Source organism: Pseudorasbora parva, chromosome 4, assembly GCF_024679245.1.
Source record: "Pseudorasbora parva isolate DD20220531a chromosome 4, ASM2467924v1, whole genome shotgun sequence".
Lineage (NCBI taxonomy): Eukaryota > Metazoa > Chordata > Actinopteri > Cypriniformes > Gobionidae > Pseudorasbora > Pseudorasbora parva.
In genome coordinates, this window is record NC_090175.1 from 27,342,775 (window position 1) to 27,367,799 (window position 25,025).

The window sequence follows — 25,025 nt, forward strand, 5'->3', positions numbered from 1 at the left end:
TCCTTTAAGTCCTGTAAGTTGCAACGTTCCTGAAACATTTTTGCTTTGTGGCAGGGCACATTATTCTGCTGAAAGAGGCCACAGCCACCAGGGAATTCCATGAAAGTGTGTACATGGTCTACCACAATGCTTATTTTTCCCATAGTGCATCCTGGTGCCATGTGTTCCCCAGGTATGCAACACACATGCACCCGGCCATCCACATGATGTAAAATAAAACGTGATTTGTCAGACCAGGCCACCTTCTTCCATTGCTCCCTGGTCCAGTTGATGCTCACGTCTAAACTGTTGGCACTTCTGGCACAATTTGTTGCTCAACTTCTTGATCAATTTGAGCTGCAGTAGCTCATCGGTTTGATCGGACCACAAGGGCCAGCTTTCGCTCCCACGCGCATCAATGAGCTTTGGCCACCTATGACCTTGTCGCCAGAACACCACTAGTTTATAGTTTATCTATTGTCTTTATAATTATTCTAAAGTCCATTGATAGAAAAGCTGAATTTTCAGCAGCTATTATTTCAGTTTCCATTGTTACATTCTGAAATTATTTGTGATACTTAATGTTTTTGTGGAAACTGGTATTCATTTTAAGGATTCCACTTAAGATTACAGTCTGCAAGGTACTGCGTAAGTAAAACAAATTTAGAGTATATCTTTAGGAAATAATTTTGTACATCATGTAATCAATATATAGCTAGATTATGCTCTTTTATTACCTCAGGGGCCATAGTGCATTTATATACAGTAATGTATGTAATGTACAGTTTAAATACTATGGGAAATATACTAATGTAGTTCCATGTAGTTACAGTGTAAGTGGTGCTTGTTACCCTCTTGTTCTATTAAGTCAGAGGGGAAGTGTGCCATCTGCAAAGTGTAAAATAAAGTGGTGCTTGTTACCCTCTTGTTCCATGAAGTTACAAGGTAAGTACAATAAAAATACATACATACAATCTGATATCACTTAGAAACCCTAATATGTGAATAAACTTGTTTCAAATCAATTCACTTATTTCATTCATTTTAAATCAACATTTCATTTAATTCAAAATGCTAAAGTCCTGCCAGAAAGTAAAAAGTAGCGCCCATCGAAAGCACCAAAGTTTTAGCTAATGGATTCTTAAAAGACCAACTGCCACCTGCTTATGCAAGAGAGGGTTTTGAGTTCCATGGTTGAGTTCAAGCTTGAAGTAAACGCAACGTTAAGCGCAAAGTAAGCGTGAAGAGAAAATTGCACAAAGTCACGGTTACCATCATTTTTTTGATTAATGCTCACAACAAAATAAACAAATAACAGATAATAACAATGAGAAACAAAACAAAAAAGAGGACAGAGAAGACAGTTCTCGCATGAGTTTCACAGCTACACAACGTGCTTATATGTTTATGTCAAACGTGAACTCAACTTCAATGCACACGCTGGTTGGTGAGTGAATTATGAGTACATTTCTTGGTGTACTGTATATCTAATACAGAATAGCTAAAGAATAGCTAAAGCTAAAGTGGGATTCATCAGAGAAAAAAATTCATGAAGAGGAACACGAGGAGGAAGAAGCCAAGCAAAAGAAACAACAACAACAACAACAAAACATGTTAGGCCCTACTTTCTGTCAGGACTTTAGTATTTATATATATATATATATATATATATATATATATATATATATATATATATATATATATATATATATATATATATATATATATATATTAGTAAAAACAAATCTATTAAATTGCTTTTCCAAATAAAGGTTTCAAAGTCAGTTATTTAAGATTATTTAAGATTAACTTCATAAACAAGTGGGTAACAAGCGGCACTTTAATTTGCAGCCCGCATATATCACACTTACCCTGTAACTTAATGGAACAAGAGGGTTACTAGCACCGCTTATCCTGCAACTACATGGAATAAAAGTATATGTATTTACCCAGTTTTACCCAAAACATGATATAGTTGTGCAATAGTTTTAGTTTTACTTGACTTGAAACACAGAAGCCCAAACTAAAACAAAATACTGTATAAATGCACTGATAGGTACCCTATCATTAAAAACATATTTTAACACTTTATTTTACAATGTCCTTGTTACATAGTAATAACAGAAAATTATGTTGCCTTGCCTAAGAACATGCAGTTACTTAATATTACAAAGTACTTAAATATATAATTACACTGTAACAATGACAACTTAAATTAAAGTGTAAGCAAAAATAATTTATGTAAAGGTACTCTATTATGACAAAAATATATATGGTGTATGTTCTTGCTAAATTACTCCCAAATGTAAGATTGTTGCCTATCATAATGGTAGAATAAGTACCTCTATAGTTTTAAAATACAATATAAATCATTTGTTAATTTTCCTGCTTGGCACCCCTTTATTCCCCAAACTTTACATATTGTTCTCTTATACCTAGACGTATATTTACAAGTACACTATAATTACAGAATATTATGCTGTAAATGTATTTTACTTAAGCAGGACTTTGTGGGCCGTAATCTAAAGCATAACCCAGGATTATTTGATGAAAAGAAAGTTATAATAGATACAACAATGTTATTACTGTCAATTTAATGTGAAAATGAATCAAACTTAAAGAATAAAAACGTTCTGAACTAACACCAAACTCTTAATGAACTATAATTATGAATAAAATATAAGCACACATATTACTTTACTAGCATTTAAAAAACAACAACTAATAAGCAAAGACATACAGTTCTCGAAAGGTAAGAAAATAAAGACATAATCTTTATTTCTGGATAATCTAGTCAAGTGTTAGTAGGGAAAGATAGCTGTTAATGACCATGCAGTCTGTACAGTGCTGAGCTGTTCAGTCAGTCTGTTCAGCTGTAACACAGATTTGTAACGCACACCAATACAGGGTAGACACGCAAGCGAAAACATGGCTGTAAAATATCATTAGAGGCAATTGTATGCCGATTATTGGCCTCACATCAAGCTGAAGTCAACTGTGGCTTCTGGACATGTACTGTATTTGATATTCATGTACTGCTACTGGGTCTCAAATGTAAGCTTTCAACATCAACCTTTAATAAAGCTGTTAAAGTAATGCCGTAGGCCCTCAATTCAGAGCCCATGCATGTTAACCAATTAAGGCATGGTTGACAAGCGATATTCTTTCACTCATTCATTTCTAAATGAAAGCTTTTTTCTTTAAAGAGTCTAAAGAGTGTCATCCTTTTAACAGGACTACAGACAGATAGAACAGCTTTCTGTTTTATTTCTATGCATTTTAAAAGTCTTTCTGGGTGAGTTTTAAAGGTGGCAGGAAATTGCGGAGGCTGGTGCATTGCTGTAGGGTGATTTTGCAAGGGAGTCTTATGGCATAGGTACAACCTCAAGGGAGCCAGGAAGAGTAATTCATCGCCACTGCAGATGTTCACACAGACAGAGAGCATCGATCCTGCCCTTCTGAAAACACCATCTTCGTCTCTTCAGCACAAGAAGCGTTTGGTGGAGGTACTTACAAGACTCGGGGCATTTTAAAGTAGCCTGATTTAAAAACACAGAGATTAACTAGCTGCATGTTAATGTCCCATCTGGATAGCTCAGTCCAGAGCCCAAGGCTATTTATAATACAGTTGATATTTTTATTAGTATAAATTGTTCTTTAATTACCAGTTCAATATTTTTCACCAGATGATTTTTTTTCTTTCTTTGGATTATATTAAATGTGCTATGAGCAATCTTTTCAATTAGCCTGAATTAGACAAGCACCATCTTTTATAACCCCACCATATACCACTGTGCCATAAAGTGGTCAGGAGAACAGTAGCACAAATACCTGGCAGACACAAAACACGTGTTCGGATTGGCTAAACTTTCAGAATCTGTCAGTGACCCACGGTTAATTGTTTTCTTTTTCTTTTAAATAAAGTCAGGTGTGATATTTCTGGATAATGCAATCTAGTAGAAGTTAAAGAAGTTATGGTGCCTGGTAGCATAATTCCTTAAAAACATTGTTTAAGCTATACAGAACATGTACACAGTCTTCAGACATCTAAATTAAAAGGATTGTTCACCCCAAATTGAAAATGTGGTCATTTATGTACCCCCCAAGATAATGAAAGTTGTATTTTGTACAAAAAAATTTTTTATGTATTGTATGAAAATATTGTATTGTCCCCACAAAGATGGCAATATCTAAAATCCTTGACCTTGTGGGACATTATTTTGGTCCCCATATTTTTGGTCCTACTCCGGGGTAAACTGTGCACGTGTGCGTGGATGCGTGTGTGCTTGTGTGTGTGCTCATGTTTTTCTATCCCAGTGGGTGATTCAGTTTAGTATAAAATACATTAGGTCTGGAGAGTCCCCACAAAGATAGCTAACCAGATGATTGTGATTGTTTTCCTGTAGTCAGGTTTAGAATGGTGAATTAATTATCATAGAAATTTCATTTTTGGGTGAACTTTAAGTTAACACCTAACTGCGTGAAAAGTACATTTTGTAATTTTTCTCAAATATTGTGTGGAACCCAGGCGGATCTCACGAGTGTGCAATGTCGTGGAATGTATACGGCAAAACTTCCAGACCGAAAGTTACTTTTCAAATTTCGATTAAATATTACCGCGACAAATTTTTTTTTTTCTGTTTACTAACTTGCATGGATTAATTGTTCACCCTAAGACCTTTAATATGTGCTAACAAAATAAATGGATCCAGGCCGTGTCTGGAGTGGATGGTGGACCTGCACATGGACATGACCAGCTCATCCTGGAGTGTCTGCTGAGTCCGTGTCAATTGGTGTCTCCTTTGAATTTGAATCACCGGCACGTCATCCTAAATAAACCTGTCTCCGGCACAATAATTCCGATCTTTCAAATATTCATACTCATAATTATGTAATCGACGCACCATCCTAAATAAACCTGTCTCTTGCATGATTCCCAGAAATTTTGAATATTCCGATCTAATATGATTTCTGACCTGTAAGGTTGCCAGAATAATAATCATACACTGTGTGTTAATAGGCCAGAGGCGAACTGGGACCCCAACTGAGTCTGGTTTCTCCCAAGGTTTATTTTTCTCCATCATTCCCTGATGGAGTTTTGGTTCCTTGCCACTGTCGCATTTGGCTTGGCTTGCTCAGCTGGGGACACTAAAATTATGATTATGCAAAGTTATGCAACTATATATACAAATAAAATCAATTAATTAGCTTATTTAATTCTATAAACTATAATACTGATCTGCCAACAGTGTCGCTATATGATAAATTAAAATAGGAAGATAACATCACTGTTTTCTCCAGAACGACTGTACAGCCAAATCAAATTTTGTTGCAATATTGTCCTGTTTCACATTGTGAAGATGCTTTGAACATTGTCATTGTAAAAGCTCTATATAAATAAAGTTGATTGATTGATTGATTGATTAAATATTGTTAATTTTGATTTCATGCAGACTTTAAAATTATGTGATTGCCCAGGTCACAGAAAGAGTAACAGCTATTTCAGCTAAATTTGTGAGCAATAGTTTTCAGATTATTGACCGACTAACCCTGGAAAAAAAGAGCAAAAAAAAAAAATCTTCGAAAACATTTCTTGTAGTATTTCCCCAGCTAGCAACTACGGACACAAGTTTGCTCTCTTCCATACTGATACAGGTATCAGAGGGCAATCAAAAAGTACAACATGTGTGGACAGCAGCAATCAATGATCGCACACATCACTCAGAGATCATGACAGCTGACTCCTCGCCAGCCACAAACCACAGTGAGATCCACTGCAGCAATTCATCAGATGTGTCAAGAGCAACCTGAAGACAACACCACATCCTGTGCCCAATATAGATCAATTAAATTACCATATGTTCTATGTTGCTTTGAGACGCATACGACATTCTTCACTGCTTTCATTCGCAGGGCTCTTCCCTTTCTCAGCACCTTATAATGCATCATGTCTTAAAGTGCTATTTGTCCAAGTCTAATGGGACGCAAAAGAACAAGCTATTAATATTAAAGTGAGAAGAGTTTCTTCAACCCAGCACCTGACAGGAGTTACAAATGAACAGATTTCCACTGTCAAAACAACACAGGTTAGTGCTCATGCTTCACCGGGCAATGAAGGAAAACAACAGCAAAACTGAGAAAAAAAGGAGGGGAAAATGGCTGTTTAATAATTTCTTTGCGGAGAAGAGAAAAAAGCATGCAGACTTTCGTCAACCGTCTTTCACTTTGCAGCACTGGGAGAAGGTATAATGTCTATTTTAGAACAAGTGTTATTTTATGGATGTTATTGAATTTTCTGCAGAGGTAAACTTTAGCCTTTTCTCACAGCCCTTCAGTTCTGTGCTAGGAATCTCCAAAGAGGAAAGAGGTGTCAAAAAGGGGTCCAATGATGGTGCGCTTCAATGGCCAAAAAAGTTAAGAACTCAATTAAATTAAATTAAATTAAATTAAAGAATTCATTGCAGGAAAAAAAAAAAATGCGTTCATGCAAGTTTCAGGCTGGGATCTCTCTTTTTTTCTTTTCTTTTTTTTTCTTTTAAAAAATTGAAAAACGATACCTTTATTTTCGCCACCCTCATTATTGGTGAAATCATCGCCTTTGACTGTGTTGGCTCCTACTGTCAACAACAGGGGAAAAGTAAAGAGGATAAATTGGGGAACAAACAGCAGCTTAAATATGAAAGGAAACTCATTATTATATAAATCTGGTAGAACTATTCTAACACACTGGGTATCAATCATTAGGGCTTATTGAATAAATAAATGTACTTTTTAGATAATTACAAACATGATTTTTCCTATTATAATATAAAAACAATACTTATTAGTTGAGCATTTTGGTTTGTAAATGAGGGGGAAGAATAAAGTGTCTATACCACAAAAATATAAATCAACCAAAAAACAACAACAACTTGCTTCTATCCAATGCAAAATGAGCATCCGTTGTTTCTGTAAATGACCTTGGCTCATTACATATACAGCACTGTGTATTAACATTGGCTCACACTGGGAGATCATGCAGGTTCCAATATTTCTTCTGTTAACAGAGGATTGTGGGATGTCAAGCTGTATAAACAAAAGCAAGTAGCATGTAAATCACTAGAGTGTGAACAACACACCCACCATGCTGGGTCATAAGTACTGCACTACAGGGATTACAAGGTTGGACCATAGAACAACACATGTAATAACTTTGCCAGGAGGTGATTACGGAACAGATAGTGAATAATTATACACCTCTTATGTGTTTGTTTGTTTTTTGGATTGGGCTTGGCACAAAATATGATTTCAATAATGCATCACTGTAGTCCCAGCCTAAAGGCTAAACTTTTCAGCTGATTTGATTTTTTATTATTATTATTAATTATATGTTTTAGCTAAGAAATGACAAATAAATAAAACTTGTGAAATGTAGTGCTGAATTTAAGAACAGGATTTCCAGGCATTCAATATAGAGTTGGATGCTCAATAATTAGCAACCTTGCTAGTCTGCATTTTCACTTTCCTCTTTGAATGACTACCCTAACAGTAAATGTCAAGTATTGAGAGAGAGAGAGAGAGAGAGAGAGAGAGAGAGAGAGAGAGAGAGAGAGAGAGAGAGAGAGAGAGAGCTTCCCTGCAGAAAGCTTCCCTGTGCTTTTACAAAATTAAAAATCCTACAGTAAAATTGTATTTTGGTACTCAAAATGTATTAGCATATGTCAATCTTCACATTTAGATCTTTTATTTAGGTTATGTGATGTATTTGTATCATTGTCCTACTACCGATATTCGGTTTTATATCAAATTTAATGATATTCTCTTGTATTATTTATCTGCATTGTGCCTTCCATTTTTCCTTTTTGTAATAAGATGTTTTGTTCCTGCTGATGAAAGGTAGCCCTACAGCGTGATGCTTCCACCACCATATTTCATTGTAGATGTAGTGTGTATAGGTTTGCACCACAAAGATCTATTTGACTTCTAGCTAAACAGCTCTGTCCTGGACTGTAAATCTTTCCCATCACCACTGCATCACTGTTATGAATTTTGGCAAACTCCAGAGATCCTTTTACATGGTTCTTTCTGAGTAATGACTTCTTTTGTACCACCCCCCTAAAGAGGCTTGTTTTATACAAAGCTTTACTGTGGTGCAGCTTTATGTGTTCCCAGCGCGCAAAAGGGAACGTTGGATGGCTTCAGTCTAACAAATGACAGCTTTGATAGCTGTGCCAAGTTCTACAGATAGGGGTTGGGAATGGGTTAATATGTAAAGGATAATGTACACCCACCCAGTTGTTATCACAGAATAAACCCGACAGAGTGATCAGGACCCCGACGTGAAGCAAGTTTAAATATTTTATTAGCTTTTGCCAAAGCTTCCACAAAGAAAAATAGTTCCAAACTGCTTTAAGCCTTTATCTATTGCTATTTTTTTTTTTTTTTTACATATATTTTAAAAATTAATGCTGAAAGGGATATTTCACTCAAAAATGAAAATTAGCCCATGATTTACTCACCCTTAAGTCATCCTAGGTGTGTATGACATTCTTCTTTCAGATGAATAAAATCAGAGTTATATTTAAAAAGTCCTGGCAAAATCCAAGCTTTGGCAGTAGTTGTAGCTTTGTTTTTTTTAAGTCCATAAAAAATGCAGCTGTCCATCAAATAACATGCTCCACACAGCTCTTGGGGTTAATAAAGACTTCTGAAGTATATTGATGAGTTTGTGTAAGAAAAATATCCACATGTAAAGTTCCAGCCTATCGCCTTCGGTGGAAAAAAAAAGTGTCGAAAGTGCCTTCTCACGGTTCAAGATACATACAGCCTTTTGAACTACAGAGGCACTTTAAACACTGTTCCCATAAGTTGAATACGGAATGCGATCGGAAGAAATGTCTTTATTAAACCCTCAGAGCCGTGTGGAGAACGTTGTTTTTGATGGACAGATTTATTTTTTGATGGACTTTAAAAACAGAGCTACAACTACTGCTAAAGCTTGGATTAGCCAGGACTTTTCAAATATAACTCTGATTTTATTTGTCTGAAAGAAGAATGTTATATACACCTAGGATGACTTGAGGGTGAGTAAATCATGAGTAAAACACGTTGAAGTCTTCTTCCATTGTATCCCAAGGTGTTTAAGTGTTTCAGTCACACGATGGCACCAGACAGTCGAACACAGCAGAGTAACACCTTAAGTATATAAGTAGTACCGGTCAAGATAACTCGTAGTGACCATAGTGACCAAGACAACCCGGATGAGCATGTGTTTTTCAACTTTGGCGGCTGTTATCTGTGAATAACATACCACTGGAATGCGCAATCAGAATCAAGTATTTCACAGAGCCGTGTAAAAAGAGAAGATGTAAATTAATTTATATTAATAACAGTAACTTCTATCAAATGTGTAAAAAAACAAACATTTAAAGGAAGTGTATGTAAGATTGTGGCCAAAACTGGTACTGCAATCACTTTCCCCTCTCCCCCTCCCCCCTGACTCGAGGTTGCCAGATTGGCTGCACGATCCAGCAGGTTTGTTTGTAGCTGCAGCTGTGGTAACTAGAGCAGAGCTGGCAACCCGGATGCCAAAACACTACTGACTTTGTGATTGATAGATAGGTGGAGGGCGGAGGGCAGAGCTTCAGGCCAAAACACAACATGACAACATCAACATCAGTTGAGGGCTGCAACAACAACTTTTAAATGACAATATCCTGGCCGGACTACTGTTGTCAGTGATATAAATATTTGAAATTAACATGATTTCGTAATGTCTAGTGACATATCAGGGCCATTTTATTATTAATTGAAATACATTTCTTACATACAGTGTCTTTAAATATTATGTAATGCCCTAAAGCTTTTAATTCTACTTTGTATTAAGTTGCTGTTGGGCAGAAACCTTGTCTTATTATTTTGTCTTTTTTTCATAAATCATAACTATTGGTCACAGTTTACATCTGAAAAGCAACCTCAAAATGTCAGTAATACCCCACTCCACCCTGTCTCAATCTTGAATGAAATCTTGCACACATTTGCAAGGGTAGCTAAATAAAGAATATGTTTTAACACATAAGGCCTAGAACCCTATTAGTAAATATGGTTGTGTTGCATGTGTAGGTCTACAACCCTGACGTGCACCTCTCCAAAAATGTTATGTAATGCAATGTAATGTAATAAAGCGTCGATTCTGCGTGGAACGCAAGTACTGTGATTGGTCTGCCAGAACCCCTCCCTCAGGGATATGCTCCCTCCGTGTAACTGCACGTTACACAGTTTGTTATCGCAGAATAAACCCTGCAGATTCGAGGACAATGACGCATAAGTATAAATTAGAAGCGTAGAAGCTAAGGCGCAGGTCCGACGCAGAAGTATAAATCAGTCTTAAGTGGCCACAATACAATAGCTTAGAATAGTCTGTAAGTTGATGAAAACGTAATGCGATGCACTTACTGCGTATCAAAAACCTTGTAGCTCCATGAGTGGTCTAAAGCGCACGGCACTGCAAATAGGTAGGCTAATTCTGATACATGCAATTACAATCCATTATGACATAGGCATTTTTATATTTATCTACAAAATCATAATCTTGTATTAAGCTATAATCTCCTGTTGTGAACCCGCCTAGGGGTGCATATTACTAACGCGCTCTTTAAATAACACAAAAAATACTGCCCCATTGACTTTAGACCAGGTTTCAGTTGGTTATTGGTGCAGTGGTTTTCAGCTGCCTCAAAATAGCAATGCACCTGAACATACATTGTTTTCAGACCAGCAAAAATAGGCGCTGGGTGCAAAAAAAAAGGTAACTGAGTACAGCTGAGTACAGAAACAGTAGCTTAAAAACATCTAGTATAAATAAAATAAAATAAAAATAGAATACCTTCATAACAAAGATGTATTAGATTCTTACTTATGCAATACATTGAATACAATATACAGAATATAACATTATTCTGTATATCTACTCTTTGCCAAAATACAATGGTTACAGTTAATGTTATTGCAGTAAATGGTAAATGTAAACTTCTATTTATTTTTCTGTTTGCCATTCTATAACAGAGAATACCAAATCATTGTTCACTGAATTTATCAATTCAGTGGCCTCTTATTGTCATCTTTGCTCAGGGGCCGTCACTGAATGAAAATAACTGACTACATAACCCAAAAACTTGACATAAATTAATTTTCCTTATATTGTTTTATCATACATGTTTAATTTTAAACCTTTAAATGTGAGGTTACTGTGAGGTTAATACACTGAAAACACTTTAACACTGAAATATAAAACTAAGCATGACATTACTAAGGACATTTTCATCAATGTCAGTTCCTCAGGTAATTTAATTGACGTTAAATAGGAGGGAGGCAGTTTCTTTCTGCTGCAAAACTTTAAATATCTTGCAGTTTGTAACAAGGGATTGTGTCAAGGACATAACCAAAGTAGAAATAATAATTAAAGTAGAAAAATCAATCAATTTAAAACCCACTTTATTCATTACATCTAAATATTAGGTGAGGTATGTCACCTCATCTAGTTACAGCCAAGGACTGTGCCTTCAATAAGACAAATCTCTTTCATTTTTTGTTTATAATCGCCACATAAAAGGATAAGAAAAGGCAGATTTTTAATAAAGCAAGCCTAAGGGTTTTACACCTGGAGTGCCCTGGTGGCTCAGTAATTAAGTTGAAGGCTAACTGTCTGTCAATATGGACCTGGTGGAAAGAAATTGATGATGGGCCATGCTTATTAATGATGTGAATCAAAGGATAAATAATTAAAGATTTGGTAATAATGAACTGATTAAGTAATAATGCATTATTAAAGATCCACAGAAATGTCTTTGCTTTCAATAGAAGCCCTGAATTATTGAGCTTGTTCTATATATATATATATATATATATATATATATATATATATATATATATATATATATATATATATATATATATATATATATATATATATATAAGAATTATAAAAAAAACTTGTAAAACCTTGATTGCATGCAAAATATCCCAAAATGTGTCAACTAATATAGTCTCCCCTAAATGTTTTACATCAGTAATACAACTTTTTCATGCATATTTAATACTTAATCTTAAGAAATATCTTCAAAATTCAGAAAGGTGGAATCTCCTCAACCACCACCAATGTGCAGCACCCACCTGGATGATGCGATGGCAGCCATATTGTGCCAGAACGCCCACCACACAACAGCTAAATCATTAAAGGCATTCAAATTTGTTACTAGGAAATCAGGCTATATATGAGGCTATATATGAGGCTATATATCAGGCTATATATGGTCTTCTGTTCCTCAACTTTGAAACTGATTCAAGATTGTCATACACAAGTATTCCAATCAATAATTTTGCATAATTATACGTATAAATCATAAACTATGTTACTCGAAAATTACAAGAGCTTTTGCATGGATAACATTTTGAATTATTGCATACACAATTATTCCTTAAATATTTTATTCGCAGATTAGGCTTTTGTGTACTATTATTAGTACATCACCAGCAGAATGCCCTTAAAGCTTACACAAAAAAAAAATCACTGTACAATTTAGCACAATTAACCTTAGTACATCAGAGCCACGCAAATGGACAATGCAGATAAAAATATAACAAAGAGGTCACATGCACATAGTGGAAAAAAAGTATATAGACCTATGTATGTGACTGATTTTGTGAGTGTATAAATGTGTCTATGAACACATGACCCCACATGTTGTGTTGCCCAGTAGTGAAGTTCCATGGTTGACCGGCTCAACAGACACTTACCCCTGTCTTTCCCCATCATCTGACTTCCTATCAGAGGACGGAGATCCACTGCCCTACAACACTGCTGTGTAATCGCTCAGACACCTTATGTTGCAGTTAGCTAAAATTGCACCAAGGCTCGTTTCACAGATATCTTACACATTAACCTGAATTCTACAGACAGACTGAAGAGTTCTACGTTTAAACAAGTAGTTAAATCATGAAAACTATTTTTTAGCATGTTATTTAATATGGCAATGGTAACGTAAAGTATTTGATCTTGACTGACTAGGCGCAATGCAACGGCAAGTGTTTTTTGTTAGTTTCAGCCCGACACAGTTATCGGTTTCACGTCCAGTGCTACGCTGTTTAAATAGAGAATGCACTCGTGCCCATCTGTTCACCCGTGGGCATGCTGTGTGTTAGTGTGCTATTTTGAGGCAACTGAAAACCACTATGCAGTATTTTTTTTTGCTATTATGTGTTAGTAAGAAGCACCTATAGTTGGGTGCATAACACGTGTTCACTTATCACACACATAGTGATTTGGAGCAGCACACAATCATTGTTAAATATTAAAAATAAAAGGATTCCTCTCTGGAGAAGCGTTCGGTCTTCCCCTTGCAAATACCACTAAATTGTAAATACACGATTGTGCAAGCGCAGCTGGCTTTTAAAGTGACTGGAAGATAAGCCTCTGTTTGATATGTGTGGAGGGGGGGGGGGGGGTCTAAGCCTAGTTCAGACTGCACGATTTTCAAACTTGTTGGGTCACTGCACTTTTCACACTGCATGAGTATCTGGGGTAGCATTCAGTCACTGCTGTGTTCACACTGCACGATGGATCGGCGACAGAGGGGTTCACACTGCGTGACTGTACAAGAGGAAGAATCGCCGTCAACTCTATCTCCGGTGCGCAAACTACGTTTCCCAACATTCCCAACCAAACACACGTGTGATGTGACAAGTAAACAACGCGAGATCACACGTGTGTCAGACCGGAGTTCTCGCGCGAGACTTGGAATTGTTATTAAAAATGATAAACTGCACAAGTTTTGCTCCAAATTTTCTGTGCGCTTAAAGATTATGGTGGAGGAAATTGCTGGAGAGACAGAGGGAGCAAGGATTGTGTTCGAGAGTTTGAGGTAAATAAATAATTGTGTAATGTGCTGCTGCTGGACATGCAAATGTTTGGGCTTTTTTTCTGTTTGATATAATTGTAAACATATATATATATATATATATATATATATATATATATATATATATATATATATATATATATATATATATTAAAATACTTATATTCTGTCTATAACTCCTCTCTGAACCTCCCGCTGCCCTGTATCTCACTCTCTCATTGGCTGTACCAATGTCATTTTCAGTCAGAACTCATTTCACACAGCAGGAGTTTGAATCGCGACAGCTCCAGATATTTAGCATGCCAAATATCTCACGAGTATCTGCGACTCGTCGGCGATTCTCTCTGATCGCTTGTTTGATCATTTACACTGCGTGATTGTCACTCACGTGCACGAGCCTATGCACGGGTATTTGCCTATAATTTCAGGCCTTTGTCGCGAAAACCTATCGGCGAGTCAAAATCGGGGCTAAAATCGGGCAGTGTGAACTAGGCTTTAGCGAAATTTGTGACTGGAGAGAGAGTCAAAGGACGAGGCACGTAAATAGGTCAAGTGAAAATGACGAACACCTGTCTCTTGTTGCAGTAATTGGCATGGAGAGACAGGATAAAAGCCTGCAGGAAAGGAGAATCATGAGAGAGAGAAGCACTTGTTCTCTGGGACTCGAGGAACTAAGAAGCAGAGAGGAACTGCCCAAACCGACGATTGAACTTTGAGAGGAACCTTTGTTTATTAATGTAAAGCACAGACCCCTTGTCTTCTTCCTCATCTCACTCTGGAATTTGTTACAATATATTACGCCCAAAACACACCCATGACCAGGTACAACCCTCTTGGACTATATGGCATGGACCATGCCCTCAGATTGTTAAAATAAGGCCCATGATCTGTTATACGCTGCTGTTGATTATTGCTCCTGCAAGTATGGACTTACTACTCATGAGTGTCAGAACCATTGCATGTGGGTGGGTAAAAATTGGGAACTAATACTAAATACTAAATAGGTATTAAACCATTGTATGTGGGTGGGTAAAAATAACTTGAAGGGGGACTGGAAGAAATGAAGAATGAAAATGGGGGCAAGGACTTAGATCACTGTCTTCTTTTTCTCCAGCACCCAGACCCATAAGTGTGGCTTCTCTATTACGATTTAACTTAGCTGCCAGTTCCTCAGAAGGAGAGCTCGCTCTAGTCATACTTGCTTCTTTCTCTTCTTCCGAAGAACTTGTTCTTGGAAAGGGCACATATGATTTAGGAGGAGCTGAAAGGAATGAAAAAAGGGGCGGGAGCTTGGGCTTCAGCCCTGTTCAATCACTCTCCTCTTTCTTTGCTGCACCCAAAGCTCATTGATCTGTTTGTGGTTTCTTCTATTCAGCACATTTGCCCCCCACTCTATGGAGGGGTGCTTGAGCAGCCACACTCACCATATTCTCTCAGGATCTTGTTCCTGGAAAGGCCATAAACGATTTATATAAGGGGCCTGAACCCAGCAAGGAGTATACTTCCCAAATGCAGTCGACTGCATTTTCACCTCTCTAAACCTGTCCATCACCTCCTCAATGGCAGTGCCAAACAAGGGTGAGACAGGGGCATCAAGGAGGACATCCCTGACAAATTATGCCATAGATGTATCTCCGTTGAAGCCAATACTGGCTAATAGAGCAGGCCGTCTGCTTGATGGCATGGAGAGCTAGATATATGCACACTAAAGAGACAGCCTCAGGGAATAAGCCCTCCTCTGGTCCAGGTCTTTGAGCATACCTGTCTGATGAGCTTGCAGTACTACCAATGCTCCACTAGTTTGTCCAGCTGCCACACACTCTCTGCCCAACCAACTTTGATGACATCTGACATGGTTTAGAGGGCGACACAGGAGACTTCAGAGATGGGGATATCCCCGGGGAAAGGTAATTCTCAAAATTATCCATCCACCTATAACCCTGCTTGCCCAGCCCCTCTATATTTGAGGAACTCAAAGCTGAATGGACCACTTGAGCACAGAATTAATAACTCCACACATTTGACACCTCAGTGTGCAGGTCTAGGAGAACAGAAAGGCTAACCGGAGCTGCACACTTATATATATATATATATATATATATATATATATATATATATATATATGGATACACTCCGCAAATATCGGTCATCTTAGGGACTTTTTGCAGTCTCAATCCGGACTAGTTAAAGCCTAGTCGGGCTGTGGCACAAGTCATAAGCTCCACTAGCTCATTGTATTAAATGTTATGAAGCATGGAACAGGAAACAGATATATTAGATATATCCTTCTCTATTAACACCACTCTCGCTCTCTAGCCATTGTTGTCGTCAGACGCGGGTTATTCCCGGTCACGGTCATGCTAGCGGATGGTAGTTGTGAGTATTGTGTTGTAGGCCGCGTTGCATTGAAATGTTTATGTTACATATAATGCTGTGGTTGTTTTCCTATTCTAATGCTTACGATTTATTTTGAGGAACATACATTTCCCTTATTGAAGTTCATAAAGCATTGGCGAGTCTGTTTGGAGAGCGTTTTGCATGTAAATGGAACGTTGTGAGAGAGAGCTTTTTCTAATCCGGTTGTAGAGATGCTAATTCAGGGCATTATATGTAACGTTAGTGTGGTTTGAGGTGAGGTTTTGAGAGAAATTGAGGTTTTGAGGTAGAGTGTGTGTGTGTGTGTGTGTTGGTTTTTTTTCGTTTGGTGTTTATTTTGGCGCTCGAGTTGTGATTGCCTTTTGTATTTTAATTCATTTCTTTGTTCCTGCATACAATTTATTGTATTGCATGCAAATATCTGATTTATTTGATTTGATTTGATTTATCTGTTACTTATTTATTTTTGTGAGGTAACTAAAAGTTAAAAGTTCATGGGTTTGAATAGTTTATTTATTTATTTTTTCTTATAATGTTGAGTTGAATATGATGTACTGAAAATATGAATGGAATTGAAATTTGAATAGAACTTTCTTGTGGTTTCTGGTTTTATTTGATTTGTATAGTATAATTCATAATGTTATGTGGTGTCTCTAATGATGTATTTAATTAAATAATTGTGGTGGCGCCCACATTCAACCTTTTAAGGCCCAATACCGTCACACTTGTTTCCAAGAGAAAAAGGCACTGAGAGGGCTTCCAAATCTGGCAATGACAATGGAGCCAACAGCAGAGGTAAGGAAAACTCCCTAACACTCCTTGACCAGCACCATCTGATATTCAGTCATGAAGAGAGCCAACAGAGTTTCCTCGATGGCAAATCATCACAATAAATGCATCCACAATAAATGACCATCGTGACCACTGGCAACCCTTAAAAAAAAAATAAGAGCATGGAGGAACATACTGAAGTTCGGAGTAATGGGCATGCCAGATGGTAAGGGGTGTGCTGGATGGTTTATCATTGATCAAAGGAGTTTCTTTCTGGCAACCGTGTTGACCAATCAGCAGTAAACATACATTGACATATTTTTGAGAGAAGATGGCGGCGGTAAGATGTGGTTTATTTCATCATAGATATTCATACTTTTATATATGTAATTAAAGCTTTATATATCGTAGATATGTACACTCACCTAAAGGATTATTAGGAACACCATACTAATACTGTGTTTGACCCCCTTTCGCCTTCAGAACTGTCTTAATTCTATGTGGCATTGATTCAAAAAAGGTGCTGAAAGCATTCTTTAGAAATGTTGGCTCATATTGATAGGATAGCATCTGGCAGTTGATGGAGATTTGTGGCATGCAGGGCACGAAGCTCCCATTTCACCACATCCCAAAGATGCTCTATTGGGTTGAGATCTGGTGACTGTGGGGGCCATTTTAGTACAGTGAACTCATTGTCATGTTCAAGAAAATAATTTGAAATGATTCAAGCTTTGTGACATGGTGCATTATCCCGCTGGAAGTAGCCATCAGAGGATGGGTACATGGTGGTCATAAAGGGATGGACATGGTCAGAAAGAATGCTCAGGTAGGCCGGGGCATTTAAACGATGTTTAATCGTGGATGTTTTTCCCTTTTCACACCATTCTTTGTAAACCCTGAAAATGGTTGTGAGTGAAAATCCCAGTAACTGAGCAGATTGTGAAATACTCATACCGGCCCGTCTGGCACCAAAAACCATGCCACACTCAAAATTGCTTAAATCGCCTTTCTTTCCCATTCTAACATTCAGTTTGGAGTTCAGGAGATTGTCTTGACCAGGACCACACCCCTAAATGCATTGAAGCAATTGCCATGTGATTGGTTGATTAGATACTTGCATTAATGAGAAATTGAACAGGTGTTCCTAATAATCCTTTAGGTGAGTTATATTATATTAGACAGAGATTGCGATGGATTCTTTTCAATGGACTGCTATACAGCATGAATGGATGGATGAAAAAGAACATAGATTTGTGTGGTGTCTTTCTTTCTTTCTTTCTTTCTTTCTTTCTTTCTTTCTTTCTTTCTTTCTTTCTTTCTTTCTTTCTTTCTTTCTTTCTTTCTTTCTTTGACTTTTGAACACCAGCTCTTGAAAAATTAAATTGAAACTGAATTAAAAACTGAACTGAAAACTGAATAAATGTTTTAGTGGATAAAGTGTCTGTGTGTTGTTAAATTGGTTAATGTCATGCAACAAAAGGTTACTAAACAGTTATATTTTTTTATCAACCTTATCATTTGTCTCTATCAGACAAAACAGGTGTGTTTTAGGGTAATGAGATGTCCTTTAATGTTCACAAAGGGTTTAATGTAACAGAGCAATACATTTGATACAGTATTTATGTATCTTTGTTGGTATTATGTAATAAAAAAACAGCTTCTCATGCTCAGTAAATGATTTTAATGTGTATTAGTACATTTAATTTAACGTTAACAAAGAATAATATTTTTTTCATAATTAATTTTGATGGTTAATGAACTTCGACCCAAACTCGCTTTGATGACGTAAGTTATCCGCGCCATGCAGAAGTTCTGATTGTACTTTTGAAAAAATACATTTTGTTTGTTTTTATTGAATTTTCTTCATATCATTAGCAATGATTTACGTTAAAAGAATGGAATTTGTTTTAATGGGATTAGGTTTGATGTATTGCTTCCTTTTAAGAGTATAAGAAAAGGCAGCTTAGTTTGGTACAAAGACAAAATACCCTGAAATATCTGTTTAATAATACCTTAAAAAATAAAGGTGCATAGAAAATGACCCAAAGGTGACTCTACTTTTTGCAGTACACACATATATTCTATAAATGTTTATTCACTACCCTAGAGTCTTTAAGCATTATCCAGCATTAACATGACTGCATAAGTGATGTTATGGTTGCATTGGCTTAGACAGATTAGCTTGATGTGCTTATATAAAACGATTTAATTAATGTCAAGACTGAGGAGAATTTCATTCAGAGGTCACAAAAAAGCAATTTAAAACAGTTACATGTTAATATTTATTATTTTGAAATGCTGTCATCCAAATGCAAGATCCCATACAAAATAAGATATATCACATTTTATAACTGTAAATGTCTCAGAAGGATTGTCATGCTATTTGAGATTTTCCTGAATAGGTCTACCAATGCCAAAAGAAATGGTGAACCTACAACAAACCTATGGTGTGTAAAACAGTCAGAGGTGTACATTCTACCAATCTGAAAAATTGGAATACCTATACCTGCTGTCTCTGGAATCATGTTTCATTCTCAGTAGGATGGAATAACAGAGAAGAGAAGTTATTTTTGTCAATGCAAGCTGATTTTCACATTACTTCATTAATAGAGTATCTTTTAAAATCAGCTTGCAATGTCAAATCTATCTCTCACTTTCCTAAGCCCAATTTTGGACGGTAAATTGTTTCTCAAATGGAAGTCTGTTAAAAAAAAAAAAAAAAAAAAAACATTTCAAAATACCTTGTGATAAAAGTGATAAAACTCGTGCATTCGGATGGTGATTTATTCACAGTGGAGGAGCGAGTTTTGTGATCCTGCGAGCATGGGAACGCGTTGCTCACGGGGTCAATAACATGATTGTATGCTGTAAATAAAATGCCATATGCTAGGCAAAATAAGATTAAATGCATATTTAATTCAAATAATAGGAAAATAATATCCTAATTATTATTAATTTTTTTAAATATTTGTAAAATAAGATGCTATAGGCTATAGATGCACATTATAGTTAAAATGGTGTTCTGTCTTGTGTTTTATCTCAAAATAAACGATGTAATATTATTCCAAATGGAAATGAGAGGAAATAAGTTAATGCAGCTTATGTATGTGAGGCAAACATAATGCTGCTTGGTTATTTTAACATATATAATTGCTGCCATAATAACGGCCCATTTCAAATGTTTATGTGATTTTCTTCTTTATATTTTTTGAGTTGCGATGAAATATATTGCACTTGTAAATACTTGGCAGCATTTAATTAATAAAAGTCTAGATCTTTAAAATGCATCCAAATTACACCAAAGTGCAACCGTACGGTGCTCTGCAGTGGTCAAAAAGGTGCATTAAACAGTGCATTTTGAAGTGGTATATTCTTAAAAATTTCAGACGGCAATTAAATGACCAGTTAACATTAGTGTTTATCAACAAAGAGTAGGTAATTGGGCCGGGATTTTTACATGAGTGTGCGAGAAAAACACCGACATTATGGAACACCGAATAGGGCTTAAGTGTTAATATCATTTGAGCATCATTTAAATTCCACGCCTAACCTGTTGACATCTGCAACCATGTGTATCTCTTTATTGGCAGGGTCTACCAATTTTCTGATAGTTAATTCCATCAGGATAACATGCCATGTCACAGAGAAGGGTGTCACCGAGTTTAGAGTAAAATGGTCACCTGGGAACAGCATGAATGTGCAGCTGACAAATCTGGAGTGAATGCTTGTTGCTCTCATGTCTGTTTGGACCATAATCTCAAAGGAATGTTTCTAGCACCTTTTTAAATCCATACTGTCTTATTGAAATGTTTTGAGGATTTAAAAATTGATTGCAATTACATTTGAAAACACTGTCCTATGACTCTGTCCGATGGACTCTGCATGATGCAATGCTATTCTATGGTTTTAGGTTCCAATGTTTTAACATTTTATTTTGGTGTAATGTGGAACGGAGTAACCTTTTAGATTAAAATAAATAAATAAAATAAAATAGTTGGTTTATTTAAAAAAAAATCTCTTATTATTAAAACAAGAATGTGTTTAGTCACTGTGTTGAACTGTTGACACTAATGATAGCTATGCATATCAAAGGGATACCCTCAACCCCTATTTGCTAAGGTTTGACACTTAAAAACCCAGTCACTCTGGTGTATTAATATGCATTTTCTATTTCTCCTCAGCAAGTTGAATCTGTATTTTTAGCATGTACGAAGCACATTTATTAATCCTTTAGTTCAGAAGCTTGTTACATTATATTCATTAATAATTCAACCTGAAGAATCTGAAGAACTAAGTTATAGCTTTGAACACTTTTTTTGGCTGAACATTAAAGGACATCTCATTACCCAGCAGTCGATACTATCCCCACAGCTCAAATAAAGGTTTCACACAAAACACTTTAACCAAAAGAAATGGCCAATTATTCAGAGGTGATTGACAGCAACAAATGCATAGCCACAGCGGGGACTCAACATGAGAAATGATCATATGTGGTTATAGTACAGGTACCTCAAAAATTCACCTTACAAAAATCATGTTTTAAACCATCAACACATTTCAAATAAGAAAGCAATTACAATAAGAGGAATATTCTACATTGGCCACATTATTTGGTAGAACCTAATACTCTGTAGAACACAACTTTGCTCTCGATCCTTGGAGATTGTGGACCAAACTGACATGAGAGCATTAACATTTGCTCCCAATTCATCAGCTTCACATTCATGCCCTTCCCAGAAGACTATCATTCACTAAACTCAATGACAACAACAGTCGTTGTAACGTGGCATGTTATCCTGCTGGAGGCTTAGTTCGTGTTGGAGGGTACTAGCAGAAAAAGGGTTGGATGTGGAATATAAACGATGCTCAAATGGCATTAAGGGAGCTTGAGTGTTCCAAGAAAATATTCCCCCATACCATTGAGCCACCAGCAGCAGTTGATAAAAAGAAGGATAGATCCATAGATTCATGTGGTTAACACTAAAATTCTGACCCTACCATCTGCATCGCATCAGAAATCATGAATCATCAGACAAAAGTATTTTTTATTTTTTTCAATCATCTAATGTCTAGTTTGGCGAGCATATGTCCACTGTAGCTTCAACCTCCTGTTCTTGGCTGGCAGAGGAACCTGCTGCGTTTGCCTGCTGTTGCAGCCAACCACTTAAAGGTTCAAAGTGTGCATTCAGAGATGTTTTTCGGAATAGCTCTGTTGTAAAACATTGTTATTTTAGTTATTGCCACCTTCCTGACAGCTTGAACCATTCTAACCATTCTTCTCCAAACCCTCTCATTAACAAAGCAATTTCACCAGCATCACCACTAACTGCTGTTCATCTGATGATGTTTTTTTTTTCTTTTTTTTTCTGATGATGTTTTTTTTTTTTTGTACTCCCCAAACTCTAGAGACTGTTGTGTGTGATAATCCCAGGAGATCAGCAGTTTATAGTCAGATATATTCTGAGATATATTTAGTGTTGTAAAGAAGTTTGAAGTGACATTCAAAGTCTGGAATTCAAAAACCAACTTCAAGCTGAAAAAGTTTTAGGATTTAAAAAAAAAAGAAGAATTAAAAGATAACAATTTCTTTTATATATATATATATATATATATATATATATATATATATATATATATATATATATATATATATATATATATATATATAATTACAATAATTACATAATAATTAGCATAAATGCATAAAAAAATGATCTGCTAGAGTACAAAGTGTGTCAATTATAGTCTGGCCGCTCATATAATTTATATATAGGCTGACAGTTGGAACAGTTGGGAGTGGGATTAATTACAGTACATGATCATAGGTGTCAGGTCCCCATTTGCACTATGTGTAGATCTCAATTATCTTTAAAACAAGACTGGATTTCAGATGTTAGGTTAAAGAAGTCACCCATTTAGATAAACAATGAGGGTAACAATCACTGATTTGTCATGACTGCCTCTTTTCAATGTCTTTCTTTTTCTTTGAATGTTTTTTTTTTTTTTTTTTTTTTTTTTTTTTGGAATAGTCCAATAGAAATGAAATCGGTTAGCTTTCCCAATTAAAGAATGGAAGAGAGCTTTCATTGTCTCTTCACCCAGACTGTCCCTTCAGGCTGAGGCATTCATTGTGATTAATTCACAACAAAACAGGATGCCACCTCCACAGCCTTCACTCGTAACTGCACTGAAAGATAAAGCTGACTCCGTCACTAACAGACAGCAGTCTCTTTTGTGCGTCTAGTTAACAATAGATGCAGGAAACTAAAACTGAGAATTTATGCGTCTCTATAACCGGTTTTCTATAGATCAGGGAGAGGTGATCCAGGTTTTCCATTCTAGCCCTTAACATCATGCTTTTTCTTTTGATACGGCACAAAAGGGCTTTTTTATATCTGTCACCCTCCTTCAACATTGGCAAAACTGCAGCGCAAGTCCCACTTGGAGTCAAAAATACCAGGATGTTCCCATTTTACACAGGATTTTGAAAAGAGCAATTTGGAGAGCCAAGACATGATGGGCAGTTAGAGTTTGAAAGCTAACGGGATGATCATCTTCAGGACGCCACAAAAGTCATGTTGGGTTGTTACATGATTATATTTTCAAATCATGTGTCCTGTTTGGCATGTGCTTCCCTAGCACCTCATGTTATCCTGTCTTGTACTCCCTTTTTCCATGCGTCATGTTCTTTTTGGTTGGTCTAGGCATGTGTCTTATGTTGTCCATATAGCTCTCCTGTTTTCACTGTTCCCTGTCTAGCCTTGTTCATGTAACCACTGTTTGGCGAGTCCACGTCTATAGTCCAGGTTTCTATATTCATATTTAAGTCAGGTCTTTGGTTCTTTTGTATTTGGGTCACATTTTGTTTTCAATAAACTGCAAATGGGTTTATTTAAACTCGTCTTTAGTGGATTAATCATTGCAAGGAGTACTATGAGGTGTCAATAATCTTACACATTATGTTGAAAATTGACTGCACATTGCAGCATTCATTAATTAATCAGAATAAAGTCATTTTGATTTCAGGTCCTATAATATATATTTAATGTTTCTTAAAAAATAATCACAATGCAATAGCACGACACAAAATAATTTTAATATGCCGATTTATTATCAATATTGGAAACAGTAGTCCTGACTAATATTTGTTTTTATAAATGATGATGCTTTTTTTCAGGATTCTTTGGGGGGGTGGGGGAGGGGGTAAGAAAGAAAAAAGAACAGCATTTATTTCAAATAAACATATTTTGTAACAATAATGTTCAAAAGTTTGAGGTCAGTAGTTTTTTTAAATAGAAATTAATAATTTTATACAGAAAGGATGTTAAAAGGATGTTAAATTTACAAAAAGCTATAGTAAAAATGTTCCAAATGAGTTCCAAAAATATTAAACAGTATATCTGTTTCCAACATTGATAACAGTGTCAAGAATTAGAATGATTTCTGAAGGACCATATGATGCTGAGGACTGGAGTAATAGCTGATGAAAATTCAGCTTTGCATCACATAAATAAATTATATTATATTTTAAAGTATATTAAAGTATATATATTTTTTATATTTTGGATCATATTTGTTTTGATGAGCAACTTTAAAATTGCGTTATATATAATATATTACCATTTCTTTAATCTGTCAGTCTAGTTTCCGAGCTGAATTTAGCACACCATCATGCAGTTGAAAACTACAGGATGGACAATTGAGGTTGTCTACAATTATCTGGAAATTATTCAGATAGTTAAAAAAAAAAGAAATACATACGGCTAAAAGGATATAAACCAGCTAAAACATTCATGGTCAAAAGTAAGAAAGGAAAATGTCATACTAGCCATATTTGGAGATGATAAAAAAAAAAAAAATCTAGTTTACTTTGTATTGATAGTCATGAGCTTGCTCGGTGGCCTAATTGAGATGGGGTATCTAACAAAAACCAACAAAAATGGTCAGATCCAATTACAGGGTTTCATCAACAAACACGCAAAAAGCCAGTTGGGAATTCTTTGA

The 25,025-nt window shown here is 36.1% G+C and overlaps 1 protein-coding gene across 1 annotated transcript in view; it reads right to left on the reverse strand.

The window, feature by feature from the left end:
* The window catches only part of nlgn4xa (neuroligin 4 X-linked a), a 159,094-nt gene that overhangs the window by 126,512 nt on the left and 7,557 nt on the right, over positions 1-25,025 (reverse strand). The gene's annotated exons all lie outside the window — the stretch shown is intronic.